We start from the raw sequence: 20,697 nt of genomic DNA on the forward strand, positions 1-20,697 counted from the left end.
GTTGTCAGTGGACACACAGAGCTTGGTGTCATCCATAGGCATCAGCATCTCTTAAGCACTTCCTTTGTGTCAGGCACTGAGAATATCAAGAACTATAAAGGTGTGATCCCTGCCCTCGGGAAGCTCACATTCCCACGTAGGAGACAACACACAGGTAGCTGTGTGCGTACATACAAAGTATCTGGATATATGGGCACTCAGTAAAAGTGGAAGGGAGTCTCAGAGAGGAGGTGCTGGTGGTGGGAGGCACTATAGTGGGACTTAGGCTTAGTCTTGAGAGAAGCCAGGAGCCAGAGGGGATGAAGGAGAAGGTTCTAGGAGACAGGGGGATGTGTAGGGCCAGGGTAGCTGAGTCACGGAGGGGAGGAAGTATAAGAAGACAAGAAGTGTAGGAAGAGGCCAGGCTGTGAAAGGTTTTAAATGCCAAAGGAGGATTTTCTGCTTGATCATGAAGACAACAAGGAAGCCATGGGAGTATATTGAACAGGAGGTGACCCAATCCACTTTGCACTTTGTAGCTGAATGGAGCATGACTTGGAATGGGGAGATTTGAGGCAGGGAAGACCAGCCACGAGACTGCTTCCAAGAGCCCAGGGGTGAATTAAGAGGAGATGCATAGAAGAAATGTTGTGATGTTAGAAAGGAAGACTAGACTTAGTGTGGGGCACAGAGCCTGTGAGCCCAGTTACTGGGAGAATGGTGGTGTCCTCAACAGTAATAAGGCAGGTGGGAAGAAAGGAGGGTTGGAGGAAAGATAACAAGCCCCATTTTGGACATAGTTTGAATGGCCTCCAGGCCAGCTTTGAGATGTCCAAAAGGCAGTGGTGATGCAGGACTGAAGCCCAGGAAGGAGACTAGGCCAGGATAGAAGGATCTGGGCATTCTCTGCATGGAGACGACCATGGATCCATGGGAGCTGATGAGATCGTCAAGTGAAGTAGCTTAGAAGAAGAAGAACCGAGAGCCCAGGACAGCCACGGTGAGTGAGCATTACCTGGGTGAAGGGGTTCTCTAAGGAGCAGGAGGAGAGTCAGCAGAGAACAGCACCGTGAAAAGCCAGGGAGTCAAGTGGAGGCGTCAGGGAGATGCTCGGGTGCACCACGCTCTTTCACTTAGGAGTTGTGCCCCATTCTCTTTAGGTCTGACAAATGGGACTGAGACTAGGAGCCAAATCAGAGACTTGAACTGTTTCCCTAAAAGATGCCATGTTTTATATGAATATCCTCGGTAGTGTTGTGTTGGTGTGTTTTTAACGGAGAAGACTTTTCTATGTGGACACCAAATATTCTGACATTCTCACCGGCATGAATGTAGAACTAGATCGTATATATTGTGATAATCAATAAAGATACCATAAATGTCACAGCACTTTTAGACAACTTGTTTAATAATTACCAAATCAATAACAAGTGCTCTTTTCATCACCGAGACTTTTTGGCACGTTCTTTTTTGCTCCTCAGCCAATGTATTATTGTCTTGTAGATGTTTTTAAAATTAGATTTAGGGATAGGACCTATGAAAGTATTGTATAGAGTACATAAACACCCAATTAGTCTATGTTTGGAGGGATCACTTGTGTTCTCATTTTGGTAATAGACATGCGAACAATAGAGGTGAGATCAGGCTTGCATCATAGAAGAAACTGGTAAAGGGCTTTCCTGGTCATTTGTGGGCCACTGTGAAGCATTCGAGACACCATTTGTGGATCTTATCCAATTTTGCAGAGAAAATAGAATCTACATTACCTCCTTTGACTTAACTCTTCTCTCATTCTTTGTATCAACAATGAGCAATCTCTCTGTTTCTCGTTTGATTCAGAAACTTGTATTTTCATCGTGTTGCTCTTCTTGGACCATATATAGGCATACTTCTTTTTATTGCACTTTGCTTTGTTGCACCTCACAGATATTGCATTTTTTAACAAATTGAAAGTTTGTGGCAACTCTGCATTGAACGAGTCTAGTGGCATCATTTTTCCAACACATATACTTACATTGTGTTTCTGTGTCACATTTTGGTTATTCTTGCAATGTTTCAACATTTTTCATTTTTATTATATCTGTTATGGTGATCAATTATCTTTGATGTTACTATTGTTTTAGGGTACTGTAAACTGCACCCATTTAAAACAGCTAGCTTTGATCGATAAATGTGTGTACTCTGACTGTTCCACCAGTTGGCCATTCCCCATCTTTCTCCCTCTCTTTGGGCCTCCCTATTCCCTGTAATTAAGCCAATCAGTAACCCTACATTGACCTCTAAGTATTCAGGTAAAAGGAAGAGGCCATTGGGGCAGTTATGTGGTACAATGGATAAAGCACTGGTCCTGGATTCAGGAGGACCTGAGTTCAAATCTGGCCTCAGAGACTTGACACTTACTAGCTGTATGACCCTAGGCAAGTCCTTTAACTCTCAATGCCCCCCCCAAAAAAAAACAGAAAAAAAAACTCCAACAAGAGTCAATCAATGCAGCAAACTCCATTTGTTATTTTAAGAAAGTGCTACAACCACCCCAACCTTCAGTAACCACCACCCTGATCAGTCATTTGCCATCAATGTCAAGGCAAGACCCTCCACCAGCAAAAAAATGGTGACTTGCTGAAGGCTCAGGTGATGGTTAGCATTTTTTAGCAGTATTTTTTATTTATTTATTTATTTGGGGTGAGGTAATTGGGGTTAAGTGACTTGCCTAGGGTCACACAGCTAGTAAGTATCAAGTGTCCAAGGCCAGATTTGAACTCAGGTACTCCTGACTCCAGGGCCAATGCTCTATCCACTGCACCACCTAGCTGCCCCTTTAGCAGTATTTTAAATTAAGGTCTGTACATTGTGTTTTAGAAACACTTAATAGATTACAATACAGTATAAAAATAACTTTTTTATGCACTGGAAATAAAACAAATTCATGTGACTGGCTTTATTGAGATATTTGCTTTATTGTGGTAGTCTGGAACCAAACCTGAACTACCTCTGAGGTATATCTGTTGTTAAGGGCTAAAATTCTAGCTTGTCTGTCTAAAATATCTAATGAGTGGTCGCCAATAAATTATAAGCTTTAGCAAGAGTTAGACTTTTAAGCATTTATTAAGGAGAATAAGAATTTGGTAAAGAGAGAGAGAAAGGCCTAGATTCCTATCTATTAAAGGGAGAGCACATTTCTAGCTCCGCTCTCCACCCGAGTCCAAAGGAAAGAAACCCCAGAGTCAGCGCCAGTCTCTTCCTTCCTCCTCCCACTAGTCCGCGTCACTTCCTCCCGCCAAAGAAAAGACTCCTGGTCTTGCCCTCAAAGACCTTCGCTTCATGGGCAGAACTCTTCTACAGTAAGTATCCAGCAGGTGGCGTCATTCCAATCGTTACAGTCCCCCCTGTTGTTCCTCAAGAAACAAAATGTTTCCTTGACGGAACAGTAAAAACAATATAATAACTGTGTAATTTAAGATTCTAAATGTGGATTCTAATGTGTTCCCCCAGTTTGGGGGAAACTGACTAAAAATCACTGATAAAACGAGTTTAGGTTTTTAAGGGTTTATTGGAAAATAGAAAGAAAAGGATTGAGAACAGAATTCCAACAGCCTGGCATTCCTATCTCTCCTTAAATTTCCTGTGAAGTCCTCTGCCGCCACCACCATCAAGTCCGGAAGCCAAAAGGCCAGCGCTCTCTGCGCAGGCTCCCTTTCCTCCTTCCTGTCTCCTCCCAGACCATAGGAGGCTCCTCCAGTTGATTGGCTGATAGCCTTGATAGACAGCACCCATGAGCAAACATCATTTCCTGACGCCAAGGAAAAGCCACAATGCCTCTGAGGCATTTTCCTCATGGTGGAGCTTTCCCACAGCAAGTCTCCAGTAGGTGCCGTCATTCCAATCATTACATGTACATAACTAGAAGTTTTTACATCCTCCTTTTTTGGGGTTTCAGTTATTATTGTTATCATTCATCATCTCCTTCTTCTCATCTTTTTTAATTGGCTTCAGCTAAAAATGGGCCTGGGACAATTCACTATTTTATTTCTTATATCTAATGTTCTATCAATTATTGGACAAGGTGGATAAAATTACTCCTTTTTTGTAGTTCAAGAAAAGGAACAGAATGTAGTGTTGTTATTATTACTCATTATTTGTTCTAGACCTCTGATTCTATTGGGATAGAAACTTCCTCCACCAACCACAGCTGATCAGCATCTCCTCCATAACGTGCATAGTGTGAGAGAGTCAGTGTCTCTCCTTTTATGACACAGTTGACATGTGTCCAAGGCAGGACCGACATCCCTCATTCTGCTACCGGCCTCTCACCCGTCGATGTCGTCACTGTTTGGTGGTGGTGGTTGTTACTGTACCATGTGCCAACAACAACAAGTTTTTCACCTGACAACTACTATTCTGCCAGGTGTTGTGTCAGACTACAACTACGAAGACCGAAAGACTCCCAGTCTCCAGGCATCAGTGAGAGAAGTGCAGAGGGAGGATAGGGTGGACAGCCCTGTGCAGTGTGACACCTAGGTGGGGACAGTTCTGCTGGGTGACTTCAGAAAGAGTTAGTTTCAGGGGAGTGACAAGCTCTGGAGCCCAATCACAAAAAGTTGAGGAGTGGGGGAGAGCAGGGGAAATGGATGCAGTGAGACTAAGCATCTTTTTCAAAGAGTTGGCTAGAAAAGGAGATATATAGGATGATATCTTTAGGGGCTGGTAGGGTCATGTGAAAGTTTTTAAGGATAAGGGAAACATGTATTTTTGAAAGCCACAAGGAATGAACCTCTTTGACAAGAAACCCAAATATGGGATCACAGAGAGTTGGACACAACTGAAACAACAACAACTAAAGGGAAGATTAGAAATTGGAGAGAGAGAGAGATGCCTCTGGAGAAGACAGGCAGGGATGGATCGAGTGCCACATGGAGAAGAAGGCCAGAGACTGGAAGAAAGAGAAGGGGATGGTGTCGGAGCAAGGGAGGAGAGAGGAGGCCGGGTGGTCAGCTGAGAAGGTAGAAGGAAGCTATGATGAGGGAAGCCTAAGGACAGAAGGACAGGCAGTGTCTGTAAAGTGCAGAGTCAGTTGGGAAGACATTTTAAAGATTGCCTTGCTGCAGGGAGGTCCCAGTGAACTGGGATCAGGTAACACATTTTCAGAGGACTCACCACTTCACATGACCTCTAGCACCTCCTAAGCGCATGTAGATAGGAGCAAGGGAGACAAATGGAGGGAATAATCCAGGCTCGGGGCCAAGCAAGGACTGTGCTGGAAATAGGTCAAGGAAACAAGGGATTTGAGAGGAGAGGACAATGTAATGTTGAGCTGGTTACCCATCAGAGCAAGATTGGGAAGGGGGGAGGGTGCCGCAGAGCTGGGCAGCCTGGAGACTCACTAAAGGATAGAGAGACTTGGAGTTAGAAGGCCGGGTTCAAATCCCAGTCCTGCTACTACTTACCTTAGTAGCCTTGGGCAAGTCTCCTCACTTCTGTGCATCTGCCGAATGAAAGTGTTAAACTAGATTAACACCGCCAAGGGCCCTTCTAGCCCGGAATTTATGATCTGTAAAAAATAGATGGAGAAGACATCTGGCCAAGGACAGGCAGGCACCCCATTCTTACATACCTACTCCAGCAAAAACCTAACATGAATAGATAAGAAAGTACAGTCAGTGATTTCTTCCACCTTAGAAAGGCACAAAAAGTCAGCCATCAGCCCACAGCAGTATGAAAGGAGGCTGCCCACAGCCTCCCAGCCTGAGCAAACAGGAGTAGCCTCTGTAGCCAGAGGGAGTGAGAGTGTAGGATTCCCCTTAGAAAGGCCTAGGATAGAGGGGGGATATTGGAAGACCTAGGGAGCAAGCAGCTGCTTGTGCAGCGAGAGAGCATCCAGACTGAGGCACTCCAGCTCTAACCTGAGCACTCTGTCTTGAGATGTCATAGTCAGCCCTAGAGATCCAGGGCTCTGAACCCAAGAAGGTAGAAGTCAGCGCAGGAACTCAGAAAACACAGAGCAGGGGGTGGACCCTGGCCACGCCACAAAGTCAGGAACAATAGATGGAGAAAGGACTAAATCACAGAAAACTGACGAATATGAAGAATGATTGTGACTCTACAGATCTCCCAAATGAAGGCAGGATTGACTCTGAAATAATTGCAAGAAGTAATTCAAAGGCAAAAATGAATCTTTCACCAGGAAACATTTATTCAGTGCCTACTATATGCCAGGCAAATAAAATAAAATCCCTGCCCTCAAGGAGCTTACAGTACAATAGGGGAAGACAACACACGAAAGTAAGCTGAAAAAGGTGGAGTGTCCATGACAAGGGCATGTTAGTTTCAGGGAAGTCCAAAAGCATTGTGGCTGATGGGAAATGGATTGAAGCAAGAAAAAACAAAAGCTCTAGAGGAAAGAATTGGAAAGAGGACAAAGCTCTGGAGGAAGGAATTAGATAATAATTAGCTTAAAGACAGAATGGTAAACCATGCTCAAATAAGACTGAAAACTAGAACAGACCAAACAAATCAATGACTCCATTAGAAAGAAAGAAAAACTAGAACAAAATCAAAACATTGAAAAAGTAGACCAAAAATATAAGCTATTTGCTATCAGAAACAACCGATTTTGGAAATAGGTCAAGAGGAGATAATTTCAGAAAAGCATGATACTTTAAAGCCTGGATGCTATATAAGAAATCCTAAGTAAAAACTGCCCGATCTAGAACCAGAAAACAAAGTGAAGATAGAAATAATCTACCAATCAACTCCTGAAGGAAACTACAAAAGAAAATTCCAAAGAATGCCATAAGCAAGATCATGTACTCCCATGTGAAAGGAAAAAAATATGACAGACTTCCAGAAAGAAATTGTTCTGTGGTACTACAGTTGGGATTTCACAAGACTTGGCAATTTCTACTGAGAAACAGACATCTTGGTATATGATATTCCAAAAAGCAAAAGAGATAAGCCTACAGCAAAGAATCACTCACCTCACAAAGCTGGGCATAATTCTAGAGAGGGAAAAATTACCTTTCATGGAATGAAAAAACTTTCTGATAAAAAGGCCAGAGCGGAGTAAGAAATTTGCAGTACAAACACCAGAGTCCAGAGCAACCTAAAAGGGGAAATTTTTTTTGAGTGATTAGAAGAACTATATGATAATGTAGTGCTAACATTCTAATAGTGGAAGAAGAAACATGTCACTATAGAACCTTAAATCAAGCAGCTAGGTGGTGCAGTGGATAAAGCACCAGCCCTGGATTCAGGAGGACCTGAGTTCAAATCCAGCCTCAGACATTTGACACTTACTAGCTGTGTGACCCTGGGCAAGTCACTTAACCCCAATTGCCTTGCCCCCCCCCAAAAAAAAAGAACCTTAACATCTTCAAAGAATACTGAGGGAGTTCGATGAGAAAAACAGAGGTCCTGGTAAAAGGAATACATTTGTGCAAAAAGGAGTGTAAGATTGATTGATATTCCATTTTGTCTCACTCTATTCTAGTTAAAGAAAGTGATCTTTTGCCCAATCAATAATAGACTTAGACCAAGTATGAAAAGTCTTTGAAAGCCACCTCATGAAGGCAGAGCTATTCAAATAAACCACCAAGGAAGGAGGGAAAGAAGAGCAAGGCTCAGCTTTGGCTTCAGCGTGTATCTTCTCCCCTCCCTCTCCTTTGGCCTAAGGAGGAATCTGGAAGACTTTGTTTGGACTTCTCATCTAACCATCAGTGCCCCGGGACTGTACTCCCAGAGCAGGAATACCTGGTGGCAGTGTCTGCATTGGGAGCCAAAACAGACTGGACTCAGATGCATGGGACTTGAGGGGATCTTGTGCACCCCTTAAACGAGCCCCTTGTGTTCTCCAATCTTGAGGCCACCTTCCCTTGGACACTATGTATTTATGGGAGAAGATGAGAGATTTGGGGAGGGTGTTTGATACCAGTTGTTCCTACTCTGGCCACTTTTAGGAAACTCCTTTCTAAAAGCTACTTACTAGCTAACTAAATTGATTCTCACCTGATAGTATAGGGAGGAAGCACAGCAGTGGGGGCTTGGACCAGTGGCATCATCCCTCCTTCTGAGGGATGGCTTTTAGAGCCCTGAGGGGGAGGGGTAACCTTACTTTTGAGACCACTGGGAAAGTGGGGTTTGGGATGAGGACAGAATCAGTGAGGGAATAGTCAGAAGGAAACATTCCTGATCCTGAAGGAGGAGGAGAAGAAAGACTGAAATCAGACCACTTAGTGACCCTCCAGTGGCCTTTGAGTGTCCGAGTGAAAGGGAGAGTCAGTGCATGCAGCGACTGCTACACTCCCCCAACCTTCGGTCAGCTGCCGCCAACATCACTGTGAAGGAGGCAGCCTCGGAGAATCCCGAGGAACGTGACCCGATTGAGAGCCCTAAGGACTCTGGTCACTTTCACCGCCAACCCTGTTTCCAGAGGACGGGATGAATCCTGTCATCCATCTCCTGACAGAGATGACGAACTCAAGGGACAGACAGAGTCACGTGTTGTTGGACGCGGCCACTGGGTGGGCTCGTTTTTGCTCGACTGACTATTTATTACAAGTACTTGAGTATTTGTTACAAGGTGGTTTTTTCTTTTGCTAAGTTTTTAATTGGGGGCAGGCGGGGAAGTTCTGTCATGTCCAAATCTTTGTGAGCCTATCTGGGGTTTTCTTGGCAAAGATATTGGAGTGGTTTGCTCTTTCCTTCTTCAGCTCATTTCTTAGATTAGGAAACTGAGGCAGACAGGGTGAAGTGACTTGCCCAGGGTCACAGTCTTCCTGACACCAGGCCTGGTGTTCTATCCACTGTGCCACCCAGCTGCCCTAAGAGGCAGCACTAATGATGAAACCGAAAAAGAAGTCTCTTGAAACTTTTTTAAATGCATGGAAGGGAACAAAAGGAAACAAAGACAAGGACAAGTAAGATGAAATAGCTCTTTTAACAGCAAGCAGCATTAAATGAAGAGTCGTTTCCTCTACAATCTTCTTCTTGTGTTCTTATGAGTAGATGGAAATTCTCTTGATTTGGGGAGTTTAAGTTCTGATAAAAAGTAAAATTTAAAAGAAGACGAGGTTTAGGAGGAGTGAGACATTGGGAAAGACGGAGGTTATTGTCAGACAAAAGTATTGCAGAATCCTCAGTGGTGGATGTGGAACACTTAGAGGGAATGGTAAGCTTGAGGTTGTGGCCATCTCCGTGTCGGGCTGAGGTGGCGTGAAGGCATCGCTTGTAAGTAGTGAGGGTGTTGAGATTCTGAGAAGCCAGTGTGTCTGATGTGTTGAAGTTTCCTAGTATAAGGTTGGGTGGGGAGAAAGACTGTGAACCAGGTACTGAACTCCCTGAAAAAGTAGGCAGGACTAACCTGGGGGCCAGGCGATAGTGAGCTGGGGGACAGCTAGGTGGCACAGTGGATAAAGCACTGGCCCTGGATTCCGGAGGACCTGAGTTCAAATGCGGCCTCAGACACTTGACACTTACTAGCTGTATGACCTTGGGCAAGTCACTTAACCCCCATTGCCCTGCAAAAAAAAAAAAAATTTAATTAAGAAGAAGCGTGCTGCCCCCGCCTCCCTTCTGAGAACCCCAGAATCAATTTGTTTTCTTTCCAAGTCTCTCTCTGAGCAGGAAAAAAAAAAAAGCTACCCCAAATCCTGCTGTACTTGTTCCCATAAGAGAAGCCAGATCCACTTGCCCAAAGCCTTCTGATTCTGAGGGAGACATAAATTAGTTTCCTGGGTCACAGCCGACAGCCAATTGGGTGGAGAAGGAAAAGAAGACGAACAAGAGACTTGGAGGAGGGTCAGCGCCGGCATTGCTGAAGGGACAGTTTGGAACCCTGGAGCATAGGGGGAAGAGAATGAAAGGAGGGTGGGTTCGGAGGCTGGAGAGGGGGACAGATGCAGACGATCGTGGAGAGGTAGCAGCTATGACTCGGGAATTGATTGAGATGGGGGAGGGGAAGAGGCCAAGCCCAGCCCCAAGGTTATGGGTCAGGGCACCAGAGGAATGGTGGAGCCCCAACAGAGATGGGATCATGGGAACATCACAGGCGTAGAGCTGGAAGGAACCGTGGAGGCTGGCAGGTCCACCCATTTATTTTAAAGGGGCCTACGGTCACACTGAGAATAAAAATCAAGATTCAGCATTTAAACCCAGCTCCAACAGAGATAGGAGGAAGAGGTATGTGTTTAAAGGCACAGCTGAGTTCTATTTTAGAGTGTTGAATTTAAGATGTCTATAGGACAGCTCAGGGGAAATACCCAGAAACCAGTTGGTGATACAGGAGCAGAGCCGAGGAGACAGAGGAAGGCTGGATACCTCTAGAGCTCACTGACCTCTTAGGGGCTAGTGGTCACCAAGAGAGGGGAGGATGAAGGGAGAGAGAGAGAGAGAGGAGAGCACCCAAGAGAGAGCTCTGGGGCGCAGTCACAGATAAAGGGATGGAGCCAAAAGCAATCTTATAAAACATATAGTCCAGGGCAGCTAGGTGGCGCAGTGGATAGAGCACCAGCCCTGGAGTCAGGAAGACCTGAGTTCAAATTCGACCTCAGACACTTGACGCGTACTAGCTGTGTGATCCTGGGCGAGTCACTTAACCCCAATTGCCTCACTCAAAAGAAAAGAAAACATATAGTCCAACCCTTTCATTTTATAAATGAGGAAGGTGAGACCTAGTAAGAAGTAACTTGCCCAGGGTCATATAGGTGTAAGGGACGGGGCTAGGATTTGAATTGCAGCCTTCCTACTTCAAATAGTGATCCTGTTAAGTAAAGTCAAAATGAAAAATGGCATTGTTCAGATGAGGAAACAGGTCTGGAGAGTGCTCCTAGGGTGACAACGAAATTAGATATCCAGGTCAAGAATGGGACCAAGTCCTGATTCCCGACCTGAAACTCGTACTCCCCAGTAAATATTTGTTTCTGGAACTGAAAGTAAATTTCCAAACTGTTCAAATAATCCAAGCTATTCCAGAGGGGGACGAGGAGTACTTCATCCTTTTAGTGCTTCTGCACCATTATTCAGCAGAGACAGCTTGCGCTTTTATTTTTATAAAGCTGGGATCGGGAGGTGGGGCTGTAAAGGAAGGGAGTTTTGCTAAGCACTTACTTTGCATCAAGGATTGCCCACGAAATTGATCCTTTGTATCTGCCACCATTTAGCCTATTAACTGGAGGGAAAAGGTCCCCTGGCACTAACAATGGTCACCGAAGAGAAACCTGTGTAATAAAATTAATGTCCGTATCTTTGATTAAGCCAATCATCTGTTTACCACAGTATCACAGTTTCTAATTAAAATGTTGTTGTTTTAATTAAAAATCTCCATGTGTTTTATGGCTCTTCCATTTCTGTTTCTAAATCCTGTCCTATTTAATTATTATAATGAACATAATTAGGATATGCTGTCAGCCATTCGTTTCATTTGCATTTTATATTAGATAATTGAATGTGGTCTGATAATTAAATTAAGGGAATGACAGATGATTTGCCTGTCTGCACGTTACCATATTGGGAATAAGGGACTTTGCATATTCATTTCAGTTAGTCAAGGTTATTGTTGGGAAACCCTTGTGGCCTCTGCTTTCGAGGGCCAGGTACACCTCTGGAGCCACCGTTCTCTAAACCAGTTTCATTTTAGAAAAGGCTGCATATTGATTCATCTACGTTCTACAAAACTAGCCTGTGCTAAAGCCTCTTGCCATAAAAGATATGGGCTTGGAGTCAGGAAACCTGAATTCATAATCTGACTCCACTGCTCATTAGTTATGTCTCAGAGCCTCCGTTTCCTTATCTATGAAATGGGAATATTTGTAGTACTTTCTTTGCCAGGCTGTTGTAAACCTCAAAGTGCAATAGAAATATGAGCAATTATGACTAAGTTAATTAATTCAGGTACTTTGACCACATGTTTGTCCAGGGACAGCTAATATTAATCAACAAGTATTTTAAGTGCCGGAAATTAGGCTGGAGATACAACGACATGAAGGAAACCCGTCCCTTTCTCAAGGAGGAGACAGCACACATCTCCAAGTAGGTACAAAACAAATGCGTGGTCATTTGCTGACAGGAAGGCCTTGGCGCTGAGGGCATGGGGCAAGCACTACAGAGGGTTTGCTGCATGGGCTGGCTCTGAAGGAAGCCAGGAATTTCAAAAGAGAGGCGAGGGGAGGGCACATCCAGGACGCAGGGACTGTGAGTGCAGAGGGATGGAAACCAGGCCTGCAGAGTCCTGTGTGAGAAGTAGCCGGGCTGCCCATTTACCTAGCCCCTGAGCACAGAGGGATGAAGTACTTGGGTCCTCCGTTGTTCTCTTTGTAATGAATTTCTATATTCTTTGGTCATTATCTATGGGATAAGAACCAGAGATTTAAACCACACACATTACCAAATAAGCAAAGGATTATTCCAATTAATTGCATTGAAAAGGGAAGCAGTATGGTGAAATGGGAAGAGCCCTCAGACTCTGAAGGACTTATGAAAAAATGTAGTCCATTTACAGAGAAAGAACTGATGGCATCTGAATAGAGGTGGAAGTATATACTTTGTGTTGTTGTTAGTTCCTATTTCTAAAGGCTTTTGGTCCGATATGTTTTGCACGACTGCTCATGTATAGCTTATGTTAAATTGCTTGAGTTCTTGGGGGGGGGGGTGAGGGAGGAAGAGAATTTGGAACACAAAATTATAAAAATCGATGTGACAATTTGTTTTTACATGTAAGGTGGGGGAAATTTAAAAAAAAAATAATTAATTAAAATTAAAAAGGAAAAACAAAAAGGAAAGAGCCCTCAAACCAGCAATCAGAAAACCTGAGGTCTGTTCTTTGCTCTCCCCAAATAACCTTATTTTGGGGGCAGAGCCCTTTTCTTCTTGGGCCCCAGCTTCTCCATCTATCCACTGGTCAGGCATTTGTGAAGGAGCTACTTTGTACAAGGCACTGAGGACACACAGACAGAAAGAAACTTACAGTCTCATGGGAGAGATGACCCGGACCTATATGCCACATATGTAGATGTAAAGTCATCTTGGAGGGCAAGATACAAGCCACTGGGGGGACCAGGAAAGAAGCCAGAGAAGCCAAGATACAGACGTGAGGAAGTAAAGCGTCCCAAGGAGGAGGGAGAGCCAGGGGAACCAGCCTGAGGTCCCTGAGAGAGGGAACACTAGGTGTGAACAATGGGAAAACCAAGATGGCTGCACCCTCGACTACTATGAAAGTAGGAAGGGGCCAAGTTGTGAAGCTCCTTAAGTGCCAAAGCAGGGAGCCTGTGATCCTAGAAGTGAGGAGGAGCCCCTGGATGGGAAGGGGAAAAGGCCTGAGGTGGGGAAACCCACTGGCCACCTATCGCAATAGATCAGCAAAGGGTGTACAATGAGTTTAGCTTCAGTGTGCTCCAAGGACCCATCCAACTCTGACAGTCTCTGATCCAAGGAAACTTTGACTCAGACTGTTCCCCTAAAGTGAAACAAACCTCATTGCTGTCCAGCCTTGCAAACAGCTGTTGGTGCTGAGACACATAACACTGTGTTTGGAGGCACTTTCTCCAGAAACACATTTCCGCTTTCTCACCATTCAGAGGATGCTCAATACCTGCTCAAACACTCTTACTTTATCCATTTCTTCTCCTCAAAAGCAAGCTGCCCAGGGTCACACCCAGTTCTATGTGATGGAACCCCAGAGCCTGGGAGATCTGAAACCAGACCCGTTTTGTAACAGAACAGGCTTCAAGGTCTGGCTTTCACTTTCTTTGTCAAGGATGAGTTGGCAGCAGCTTCTTAAGTTGTCATACAAGTATCCAGCTTTCTATGTTTTCCTTCTTGGTGTGACAGGTACTGTTTTGTTCATAGAAACTAAAATACATTTTAGCCAATGAGGAACCTAAAGGTGTGACCATTTGGAAATGAAATTACACTCAGTATTAGCACACTGAAGAAAAATGCATTTTCTTTTTCTACCAAGTAGAATTTTGTAATTGAAAACAATTTTTGTGGATCTGTTTGCCTTCACACATCCTGTGAGTGACCTAGCTAGTTTCAGGATGAGGAAATTTGACAGCCAGCCTAAAGAAAAGCTATTTGTACTGGAAGTCACTAAGCTGTCATTAGGCAAAATGAAGCTTTCACTGTCCTCCCTCCTTTCTCAGCAATTTTCACAGTGAAGTAGTTTAGAATGAGCCATAGATTCTCATGAGGGACTGATTTTTTTGTTCCACAAATCTGTAGAAGTGTTTAAAAGCATTTGTGAGGTGACTTGTCAGCTATCCTGAAGGAAACAAACATCACTAGGATTGGAGCTGCCTGGAAGGAATAGCAGGAGGGAAAAGGAGTGTCCGGCAGTGACCTGTGGGGGCGGTCAGCCAAGACACCAAAGGCCAGAGAGCAGACTTGGTTCCGTGCCCACAGCGCAGTGCCTCTGCAGAGAAGAGAGCTCTGCTTCGTATCTTGGACTCCTTTGTGATTCTCAGAGGAGAGGGGTCACTTTTTTACCTTGGTCACTGCAGCAGAGCATGCAGGGAGCATGGCCGCCTTGGTGCCACCGTGAGTGAGATGTGGCAGGAGAAGTTGCTTGAGAGCGAGATGACTGTTTTCATGTGTCTCCTCATCCCCCAAGGATGACTTCTCAGTCAGGTTTCAGTTGGATCTGATCGTCTTTGAAGTCTTCTCCAGCTTTGTACCACTGTGACCGATTCCTTCTGACTCCGGCCTCACTCTTAGGTTGAGGTGGGGAAGATTCCACAAAACTCTCCCTTAGCCTGACTTGATATTCTGCCTGCTCTCCTAGATGCTCTCCTTGACTTTGGGCCTTCCTTCTCCAGGACAATTCTCTCTCCCTTTGACTGGATGAGTTTGCTTCCCTCTAGTCATAATGAGTACTCGGATGCAGCCACCCGACAAGGATCAGACAGTCCTACCAGTGAATTCTAATACTCTGAGCTTTAGTACCCCTAAGAAAATGCCTAATGGATTCATGTCATCTCTGGTTGAATATGAGTGGTGACTATCATAGAGAATCAGTGGTTTGGACTCATTACTTAATAGACACTAAATCGCAAACGGGCAACTGAGAAAATCCACAAACTTAATTTGAAGTTTCCAAGTCAAGTCCAAGTAAGCTTCATGAGGGAAGGATCCCACTCTTACCTAGCTTTACCCCAACTCGTTTACTCCAGACAAGTGCTTATTTAGTAATGTCACGTGTCTATAACACTTTAATGCTTACAAAGCACTTACCAGAAAGGAAAAGGAAGAAAAAAAGGATCTTTATGTGTTGAAGATTATCTCTCAATAATCATTTTCTCATTCAAAATATCAAAACAAAGCAGACGACTCATCTGAAATCCCAACCTCACTGCATCATCCCATTGACCTTCACAGCAGTCCTGTAGGCAGCAGAGCAGGAACTGTCCCTTCATTTTACAGACGGTACGTGGTAAGTTTAGAAGGAAGCGGGGAACCTGAACCCAGGTCTTCTGATCCCCACGTTCCAGTGGCTTCTCATTTCACACTGCCACTGCTCCATAATCAGGGTACTAAAAGGAGGACACGGAGACCAGCCTGGAAACCACATCCCCTCATCAGCAGTCCGCAGCAGAAACACTGGCAGGCCAGGAGAGTCACTGGCACCGGACTGAAAGCTGACGTCCAGTTGATTTATCGCCTCTTGCCATGGAGCTGCTGCTCATAAACAAGTAGCAGCTTTTCAGGAGACACAAACCCAGACCTCTTAAGCAGAAGTCTGAAGGACAGGAAATTTGGGAACAGTGGATTACAGTCTGTGATCCTGGTGCCAAACAGGCGTGAATTAAATGAAGATAGGAGGAATCTCGAGTCAAAGTTTAACCAGAGACCAATCTAAACAGTCCTGGACTCTGCCTGGGGCTAAAATAAGAAGAGCCTCTCAGATCAATCACGTAGGGATAGGCTGTTAGCATCCAATCTATAATGACATAGAAAACACCTCTCCCAAGACAGGAAGGTTGTGTAAAAAATCAGCCTCAGTCACAAGTAGACCTGATTGTAGTAGAATAAGAACTGAACCTGCAAGTCGAGGCTAGGCTTGGCTGGTCCTGGGTGACTCCTGGCAAGGCCCTTCCACTTTCTGTGCCCCAAGTGCCACATTCCACACCTGGAATCTGTTCCTGCTCCAGCACTGGATGATTCTGATCTTCCTACAAAGACAATTTGAAGGAAAGACTTGTCTCAATAAGGCCAAGAACTTAACACACTAATAAAATTAAAATAGCAGTGGCGCATTTTAAGGTTGACGCAACAGTCCTGAGGAAATTGGATGAAAGAACTAGGAAAAGGTTGTCAAGAGAGGCAGAATTGTACCCATACTAAGATGATTAGATTAGAATTCACTCCTTAGAGTAAACTATAAGGTCTTTGAGACTAGGAAATGTGGTGGAAGTTTGGGGCACAAGAAATAGCATTGCCCTTGAAGTCGAGATACCTGCCTTCACCTTCATGCCTTGGCACTCAGGGCCAGCCATTTAACCTCTGAACCTCAGTTTTTTTATCTGTAAAATAGTTATGGTAACACTTGCACTACCTGTCACACGGAGGTAATTAGGCACCTTGTAAATGTTTGTTGGGTTGAACCGAGTGATCCAGAGTGCGACTGTGAGTCATTGCAAGCAGCTTTCTAGGAGCGCTGTCTCAGAAGAGATTATCACCACCTTGAATATAGGAGCCGGGTTTGGCAGAGTTCCCTGACGAAATCTGGGACTGAAAATGTAAGAGAAGGAGAGCAGTTGCTTTCAAACCTGTTTCTCTGGTTTGGGGATTCCGGATTTCTCAGAATCTGGTTATAGAAAGAGCTTTCTTAATTTTGCTTTGATTGAAGTTGTAACCGTGTTAGCCAAAGAATGTTATTGTCTTGGGGTCTGACAAAGCCGAGAGTCAGGTTACACACTCGTGTGACCCTTTCTAGACAAGATTTGTTATTAGTGAATAGTTAACTTGCAAACTTAGAAAAAAATCATCCCTGCCCCGATGACCTAGATTATCACAGGTAAGAAAGGAAAATGACTTTTAATGGAGGTATGTCCATACTTGAAGAGAACTTGATATACGAAAAATCAAACTAGAAAGTTTATTAATTAATCACTGGCTCTTTACAGAAGAAATCATTCCTACACTCTTTGCCTTTAAACAGTGAGCACAAATCACATCGAACAATGTGATTTGCTTTACTCTCCAAAAATCTATGTACAACTCTTCAGAAGCACCCGTACTGTGTAAAACACAGTCCCCCGAGAAGATCACAGCCTTCTTTATTTGAAGCAACACAATTTCATATATTTATTCATATATTCATTCATTTCATTGGTTGGTTAGTTGGTTTTGCATCTCATAGTTTTATCTTTTTTAATTCAATTTTATTTTATTTTCTGTTCCAGATTCTCCCTATCCCCTTAACTCCTCCCCCACCCATTGAGAAGTCAGGAAATATAAAATCCAGTACAGATCTGAAGTCATTATTACAGACCTTTAGCATGTCCTAGTTAGAAGGAAACCTCAGTAGTATGAGGTCCGGCCCGTCATTTATTTGCTCCCATAGTGATTTAGTCTCTAAGTTGGAATGAGGCCCTGGATCTAGTGCCGCCTGGGTCCCCGTCTATCCCCTCCTCTCACTGAGTGCAAAATGAAGCCGATGCAGGGGGCAGCTGGATGGCGCGGTGGTAAGGCACCGGCCCTGGATTCAGGAGGTTCCAAGTTCAAATCCGGCCTCAGCCACTTGACACTTACCAGCTGTGTGACCTTGGGCAAGTCACTTAACCCTCATTGCCCTGCAAAAAAAAAAAAAAGCCAATGCTGTCGGATCCAGGCTGATCTGGGGGCTGGCTTTGCTTGCCTGGTCACCTTCATTCAGGGAAGGATGAGCATATTGGGGAAGTAGCGTGGAATGAAAACAAAAGGCATCTGATACAAAGCTGTAAAGATATAAATCTGGTGGTCTTTGAGCTGTGCCACCTCACAGCCTCTGCTCCCTGCCAGCCTGAGGAAGGCTTGATTTACTCATTGTTAGAGTAAAAGAGACCCCACATGTTGGAAGATGGGTTTTAGGAATTGGTTCAAATTGAGTGCATTTGTGAATCTCCCTTTTTCAGAATTGGGAGCGTAGCCCATTTGCTTGTCGGCTGAGTCTTCAGCATCTAGAGCTCAGGAAAGTCCATGCTGGTCCTCTCATCCCTGATGCTTAGACGGGGAAATTCAGGCAAAAGGGACTTGTTCATCAGCTGCTTTTGTGAGTTCTTGGATTGCTTCCCTTTTAAGGCCTGTGGAATATAATGTGTTCTAATGAGGGAAACGGTGGAATGTTAGATGTGCTCTGGAATATCACATTTCCCTAGATAAGCCATTTGAGCTCTGTGAGCCTCAGTTACCGCATCCACAAGAAGCTATGACACTATAGCCGCCCTGTACCTGTGTGTGCGACCCGTGAAGGGCAGGAGACGCAGCACTAGGAATTCCTGGGGAAAGCCACCCAAGATTCCTTAGGAGGGGTGCTACCATTGCCATCTTTAAGGCAGAGCCCAAGCGATAAGACACTTCCACACCGTACAAGAAAAACAAATGTAGGGACATCTCAGAATTCCTAATAGCTTCTGATCCCTCCAAAACTGGTAGGGATTGGTTGCCTAGGGCATAAATGTCTGCTAGCTGCCAGCTTTCCATTACTCCTTTCCCAAAGAGGGAACCCACATGTTCTGGCTACTCTTTCAGTTGGTTATACCTAGCAGGTGACAAACAGATGATGGGGCTTAGGGCACCCCCCTCACAACCCTCAACTGGTGGCACGGGAGAGAGGATGAAGACAAGTCCTCTTTTTAGGGGTCACTGCTAACCCAACAACACACCACCTAGAGGCGGACAGACAGACAGACAGACACATGTGTATACATGGTTAGGGAAAGAAACTTTGAAATGACTCATGAATCAGTTTGAACATTTAATGGACCCTAATTGGAACCTCATCCTACTGTACTTAATGCAGAGAGATGAAAGCAAAAGAAATCTGAGAGACCATTTATTTCGCTTGAGAAAGCAATAAACTGAAACTACAAAAAGATTTGGCTACTATTATATTTTTATGATTTAATAGAATAGTCACAGAATTGTTCAGGGAACCCCATAAAAACAACATGCGATGTGTCCAGGGGTGGCTGGGCATTTAAGTAGAGGCCAGAAGATGAGGGAGGTGATGTTCAGAATGAATCGTCCCTGCTGGTCTATTCCCCCCACACAAGAGTGTAGGAGTTAAAAACATGTCAGCTTGAAAATCCCTTCCCACCAAGGACCACGTCTGTGCTGCTAAGGGAAGTTGGAGCACAGTTAGAATGTGTGTGCTTAATGTTGTGAGATAACATGAGTCATCTTTCCTGGGAGCTAGCTGGCCAGTGTCAGAAATGGAAATCTGCTACTCTGAGCTCTCAAGAGTTCGAGGAGGCATGTTCTGTCAGACCATCTTTTCCATTCTTTAGAAGAAAATCTGTGGAGCCTTTTATGTCGTGTTTACATTTGTTATTTGTAACAAATCTGGCAAACAGAGCACATCTTTGTATTCACAAGAACTTCAGAACTGCAAGCGATGGAGCCTTAAAAATCATTTAGTTCCAACCATTCCCTCACTGTATATATGCCCCAGACAAGAGCTCATAGTGAGTCGGGGGAAGGTAGCAGCATCCTGTTTGTGCGAAGCACATTGGGTCCTGTGTCCAAGGGCACAGGTTTGAGACCCAGCTCAGACAGGTGTTGGTTCTGTGCCTCTGGGCAGGTCTCTAAGCCTCAATTTCCTGAACTGTACAATGGAGTACCATGTACTATCTTGATGGGTTGTTAGTGAATTTGCTATTTAGTTATCCAGAATTTCTGCCACGTATTTTATTTTTTATTATTTTTTTTTTTGCAGGGTACTGAGGGTTAAGTGACTTGCCCAGGGTCACACAGCTACTAAGTGTCAAGTATCTGAGGCTGGATTTGAACTCAAGTCTTCCTGAATCCAGGGCCAGTGCTTTATCCACTGCACCACCTAGCTGCCTCCTCTACCACATATTTTAAAAGCTTACTTTCACCAGCCTCCAAGATGATATATGTACCACTTTCTCAAGTTAGAGAAAATGCAAATAAACAAAAACTATTAAAACATTTTGGCATTTTAATGATAGTGATATGATGATAATAATATCAGTATTATTTCTGAGTCCTGTGTTCTCTAAACTGAGTTCTTCCTAAAGCCCAAATTTGATTTTTTAAAAACGAACATTTAAAAAAGAACTTCGGAATACAAAGTTACCCTCATCCCCATTATGTGACCCCCTTAAAATGATTTTTTTTTTTTTGCAGGGCAATGAGGGTTAAGTGACTTGCCCAGGGTCACACAGCTAGTAAGTGTCAAGTGTCTGAGGCCAGATTTGAACTCGGGTCCTCCTGAATCCAGGGCCGGTGCTTTATCCACTGTGCCACCTAACTGCCCCTAAAATGAATTATTGATGTCAGTATAGATTATATTTTTTTCCAAAAGAAAAATAAAAGGACATCAAAAATGTTTTTTGTTTTTTTACAAAATGAACATTTGTTTAGGTGGGGTTTTGAGGGGAGGAGATATATATTTACATAATAAGATGATATTTGCCCTGAAAATCTCACTTGTAGTTTTGTTAAAGAATAAACCTGTCTGAGGAATAGTATATAACAAATCATAGGATTGAGAGGTTTCACAGGCCC

The 20,697-nt window shown here is 44.1% G+C and overlaps 1 protein-coding gene across 1 annotated transcript in view; it reads left to right on the forward strand.

Moving 5' to 3' along the window:
* Positions 1–20,697, forward strand: part of SCAPER (S-phase cyclin A associated protein in the ER) — a 379,320-nt gene that overhangs the window by 336,791 nt on the left and 21,832 nt on the right.

This window comes from Dromiciops gliroides, chromosome 2 (assembly GCF_019393635.1).
Source record: "Dromiciops gliroides isolate mDroGli1 chromosome 2, mDroGli1.pri, whole genome shotgun sequence".
In the NCBI taxonomy this organism is placed as follows: domain Eukaryota; kingdom Metazoa; phylum Chordata; class Mammalia; order Microbiotheria; family Microbiotheriidae; genus Dromiciops; species Dromiciops gliroides.